Source organism: Myotis myotis, unplaced genomic scaffold (genome assembly GCF_014108235.1).
Source record: "Myotis myotis isolate mMyoMyo1 unplaced genomic scaffold, mMyoMyo1.p scaffold_m19_p_9, whole genome shotgun sequence".
NCBI lineage: Eukaryota > Metazoa > Chordata > Mammalia > Chiroptera > Vespertilionidae > Myotis > Myotis myotis.
This window is the reverse complement of record NW_023416401.1, coordinates 32,449,411-32,455,246: the sequence shown is the minus strand read 5'-3', so window position 1 is coordinate 32,455,246 and position 5,836 is coordinate 32,449,411. Positions and strand designations below refer to the sequence as shown.

Here is a 5,836-nt window from a genome sequence, read left to right as displayed (position 1 = left end):
TGGGACAAGTTATAAAAAGGTTTCTCATGAACACTTATGAGGAAAGCACACACAAATAATACCATACCCATTGGCTAAGGTTCTGCAGATAGATCTGAATAACAACTTCTTGGTTGGCACAAAATATACTGGGATCTTTTGAAATAAGCCTCATGCCTGCTTGGCAAAACATGAATGCTGACTGTGTATTAAAAAGGCATATTATCCTCACTTGGCAACACACACAAAAGTACACTTACTGGACAATAAAATCCTGACCTTAACTTAATACTCTTTCCCTCCCTCATTTGCAATATTTGGTTTAATTGAGAAGTGTAATTGTGAATGTTTTCTTGGAGATTTGGCAACAAACATGGGCATCTGTACTGAATTTAAAGTTTCCCTTGGTATTTGGGGGCAAAGTTGCCAGCTCATTGGTAGGGGTAAATTTCTTGGAAGGTAAAGGAGGGTCAGTGTTGGGATTCAATCTTCTTCTTAAACACGGCAATGTGCTGTGCTGTGCTGTGGGGTGAACAGTGCGGGTACTTGGCCAAAACTCTTCATTGACTGGGCAACAACACTTGAGAAACCCATGCACAGGGAGGAAATTGTTGATAGCGTCGGAAATCATTTCCAAGCGGTGGCTCATCGGCAGTCTTCTTACAGCTGCAGCCATGGTAAGAACACAGCCTCCATTTAAAACATAACAGTGGCATTGCAAGTGAAAGGAGAAATAGAGGCTGAGTCAATAAATGGCATATATGCATTTGTTCCAAATCCTTCACTAAAAATTAAGTTCATTAGAATTAGGATGTAATTAAAAATATGGCAACCATAGGAAGACTAGAAGAAAATAGAACTGGATGTTAATCAAACCTCTGGTGTATGCAGGTGAGGGGGTCTTTTAAATTTAGAAGAAATTACATAGAGAAAAGATTGTATGATATTTTGAAATTCAGCATCTGCAAATAACAAAAAGGCAAAAAAAAAAAAAAAAAAGAAAAGAAAAAAGAAAAGAATTGGGAAATAATCACAGGTCAATGAGAAATAAATCAGGTTTCCTGGCAACAGGCTTAGATGAAGCTTTGCGCAAGGAGTTTTTTGGCTCTAAGTGCCTATTAATGTTGCAATGATGACTAGGAAATATGGTGTACACACACACACATTGACATACACACACACACACACAAATATTAGCATGAAAAGAAAGAAATTCTGTCATTTGCAACAACATGGATGAAACCGGAAGGCATTAGACCAAATGAAATAAGCCAGACAGAGAAAGACAAACACTCACTTGTATGCAGAATTAAAAAAAAAAAAGGCAAACTCACAGAAACAGAGAGTAGAAAAGGTTGGTTAATAAGAAGAGGTTGGCCCTAGCTGGTTTGGCTCAGTGGATAGAGTGTCAGCCTGCGACTCAAGGGTCCCAGGTTCGATTCTGGCCAAGGGCATGTACCTGGGTTGTGGGCACATCCCCAGTAGGGGGCGTGCAAAAGGCAGCTGAATGGATGTTTCTCTCTCATTGATGTTTCTAACTCGCTATCCCTCTTCCCTCTCCCTTCCTCTCTGTAAAAAAATCAATAAAATACATTTTAAAAAATAAGAAGAGGTTGGTAAAAGCATACAAACTTTCATATATAAGATGGATAAGGTCTGAGGATCTAATATATAACATGATGACCATAATGACCATCTATATTAATAAACGGGTAATATGCTAATTAGAGCTGACATCTTCCTGACATCCATCCGGACAAAGCCACAGCAGCTATGAGGCCCAGGGCTCAGGCAGCCATGGGCTCAGGCAGCTGTGAGCCCTGGAGGCTGCGAGGCCTGGGACTCAGGGAGCCACAGCGGGGTGCTGGGGGCAGCGCTTTCCTCTGATCAGCCTGGCTGATCAGCCCGATTGCCTCCTGCAGGACATCCCCTGGGGGCTCTGGGACTGTGAGAGGGGGCAGGCCGGGCTGAGGGACACCCCCCCCCCCCCCCCCAGTGCACAAATTTTCATGCACTGGGCCTCTAGTAGTTAACAACACTGTATTGTATAATTGAAATTTGCTAAATTTGCTAAAAGAGTACAACTTAAATGTTCTCTCTCACACACAAAAAGGTAAATATGTGAGGTGAGTTGTGTTAACTTGATAGGGGAATCCTTCCACAATGCATACACATGTAAAAGAATTACATATCTTACAATATTTGATTTGTCAATTATGCCTCAATAAAGCTGCAAGAAAATTTAATAGGAAGGGTTCTAGAAATAGCATCCACAAGGGATTGAGTGTTGCAGGACTGGGAGAAGCTGAGAGGTGACACAGCAGCAGCTGAGGCTTAGATGGCCCTTCAGAATCGTCTCAAATTAAGTCAAGAAATTTGGTCTCCACTGCACAGATCCTTGGGAGGGCCAGAGAGGGGGCTCAGGCAAGGCACTCCCTTTCCTGAAAACCAGAGAGGGAAGCAGTTGCAAAATGGTAGCAGTTACACTGCATAGCAGTGGGGGAATGAGAGCTTTCATCTTCAACGAGGTTCTGGGTGGCACACCATAGCATTCATTGTAACGAGCTAAACACTCAAGAACTCACAAAGTTGGTTATGCCAGGCAGGTGCAGAAGAAGGCCGGGCCAGACCCTAGAGCTCGATGGCGGATGCCATCTCCTGGCCACCTGGCGACTATTGTGGCCAAGTAGATCCTGCTGAGTTGGAAGGTAGTGGTTGTGTGCTGTGAGGGCCTTGACATTTCTGGCATTTTATACAAAAACAAGTTGAAGTCCTTGACCTTCCTCCGCCAGCGGATGAACACCAACCATTCCACAAGCTTTCGCACTTCGGCTCCCTGAGCCTCATCTTTTTGGCGGACCTTGCAATGCATGCTGCCGCACAAGGCCCAGGGAGGCCTCGCCTCCTGGGACCACCTCAAGGTGTTTGATGGGATCCTGCCGCCCTTAGACAAGAAAACGCGAACGGTGGTTCCTGCTGCCCTGAAGGATGTGCATATGAAGCCTACATAGAAGTTTGCCTACCCAGGGCGCCTGGCTCAGGAGGTTGCCTGTGAAGTACCAGGCAGTTACAGCCACTCTGGAGGAGAAGAGGAAGGAAAAGGCCAAGATCCATTTCGGGAAGAAAAAGCAGCGCATGAGGCTCGGAACAGACTGAAAAGAATGTGGAGAAGAAAACTGACAGCTACACAGAGGTCCTCAAGACTCATGGACTTCTGGGCTGAGACTAATAAAACTGACTGTTAATTCCTAAAACAACCCCAAACAAACAAACTCTCACAAAGTTAGTAGAAAAAATGACTCCAATATATAAATGAATAAAGGACATGAGTAATCCATAATTCATAGATGGTAAAATGTCCAACATCACTAGTAATCAAAGAAGTACAGGTCAAACAAAAATATAAGGTATAACTGTTTTCCAATTGAAATACACAAAATATAACAGGCAGTTCTAGGGTAATGGTGGTATTATCTGTATACATTACTAGTGGGGAGTGTAAATTGTTATAACCTTTTTCTAAAGCAATTTGCCATTCTGTACCAAACCCCTAAGAATGCTCCCATTTCTTTGACCCAATAATTTTTACCTCAGAAAAATTACTCTAAAGAGATAATCCACAATTTGAAAAGATTATATGCATGAAGATATTTGTTATGGAATTATTTAAATTGTGAATAAGATAACATAACTTAAATGTCCAAGAATAGAGATAGAATTTAAGTAAATATAATTATGAAGCTTTGGAGCTATAGGAAAAAGTTTTAAATGTACCATTTAAAAAGATAATAACATCATATATATATATATGTATATATATATATACACATAGATACAGCTATACCAATAGATTCTAAAAAAAAAAAAAAAGAAACTAGAAGGAATGGAACAAAATAATTCTAAAATTTGTGGGAAGAATAAATAGGTGGAAAAAGTAGTGGCAATTATAAAAACAACAACAGGACTACTTTAAAACATAAAGTGTTCTGATGATCTATTGCCTATAAAGTAAGAGTTGGCAAAAGAAATAGAATACTGGACCCTGTCTGGACATCTGACTTCCAACCTCTATTTGGTAAATAATTAGGGTGTGCAAGTTTGGTTAATGCACATCAAGACTTTAGTTTATTTTTTCTTTCCTTTTTAGGATACCAGCCTTTACTTATCAACAGGCTGGTGGTCATATCCTTGAGCATACATTCTTTTTTTGTTTAAACAAGATATCTCTGGACTCAGGATCCAGGTATACCTTTTGTAGTGGATTTACTATTTTTTTACACTATGCTTCTATTTTTAAATCGATGTATAATTGACATATATTAGATTCAGGTGCACAATATAGGTATACATTACAAAATGGTCACCACAGTAAGTCTAGTTAATATCCATCACCACACACAGTTACAAATTTTTTCCCTTGTGAGAACTTTAGAGATCTACTCTCCTAGCAACTTTCAAGTATACAATACAGTATTATTAACTAAGGAAATAACATGTGTACGTTACATCATTATATCCCCAGAACTTATTTAGTTTACAACTGGAAGTTTATACCTTTTGACCACCTTCACCCATTCTGCTCAACCTTGCCCACTCTTCTTCTTCTTTTTTTTTTTTTTAGTTTATTGGGGTGACATTAGCTAACAAAACCATACAGGTTTCAAAAGTACAACTCCACAAAACATCATCTGCACACTGCATCATGCACCCATCGCCCAAAGTAAAGTCTCTTTCCATCCCTGCTCCCCCTTTCCCTCGGGCTATCAACATACTGTTGTCTGTGTCTGTGTGCCCTGTCCACTCTTGATAAAAGTCATTAACTAGATCCAGCTAACCCATAAATGGGAGGGCCTGAGTCAATAGAAAAATGACTCACCTGGGGCTGCTCCTATTGCACCTGCTGGAGCCATTAACAATCATGCAGCAAGGACTGTGGACCCTTCAGCTGCTGGGTTGACTCAGACTTCCTACTCCACTGTCCGTTGACCCTGAACCTGCCTGAAGAGTGAGATAGTGTCACTCTAAACTCTACCCTTCTGCTTTCTATTTCTTTTTTTTCTATTCTGGGTCAAAGGAGAACAGAAACATCAAAGGTTGGTTGTGCTGAGCCTAGGCTCTGAAGTCTGCGCTGTAAGTCAGGCTCCTGCTTTCAAAGAAAACTAACCCGTCACTCTGGAATTAGGTGGTGGGTCCTTAATCATCACTTGTTTAAATACTCAGAGTGAAGTTTGCAGCAGGGACACAATGCTGATTGCATTGAATGAGAAGATAAAATGGCTTCAGGTTTTTCCTTTTCAGGATTTTTATGCCCAAGGGCTTCATAGTTTTGGCTGAAAATCTAGACCCTAAGTAAGGTTTGGGCTTCCTCACGTAGAAAAGTAACCCATTGAGCTAGGGGTGGGAAACAACCGAGGAAGGCAGACCGTACTGTGGAAGAGGAAAGTCATAAATCCCAGCTGTATTAGTTTGCTAGGGCTGCGGTAGCAAGTCCCACAAGCTGGGTGGCCTAGAACAGCAGACATTGATTGTGTCCCAGTTCTGGAGGCCAGAAGTCGGAGGTAAGGTGTTAGCAGGGCTGTGCTCACTCTGAAGGCATGAAGGGTGAATTTGCTTCTGGTCTCTCTCCTTGGCTTGTTGATGGCTATCTTCAACCCCTGTCTCTTCACATAGTCTTCCCTTTGTGCATATCTGTCTCTGTGTCCAAATTTCCCCTTTTTATAAGTCATATTGGATTAGGGCCCACCCTAATGACCTCATTTTAATTTGATTACCTCTGTAAATTTCCAAATTTGGTCACATTCTGAAGTACTGGGGGTTAGGGCTTTTATACATTTTTTTGAGGGGACACCATTTAAAA

At 41.3% G+C, this 5,836-nt stretch overlaps 1 pseudogene; it reads left to right on the top strand.

The window, feature by feature from the left end:
- Positions 1 to 2,574: 2,574 nt before the first annotated feature.
- LOC118663250 lies at positions 2,575 to 3,202 on the top strand (annotated as a pseudogene).
- Positions 3,203 to 5,836: the final 2,634 nt, after the last annotated feature.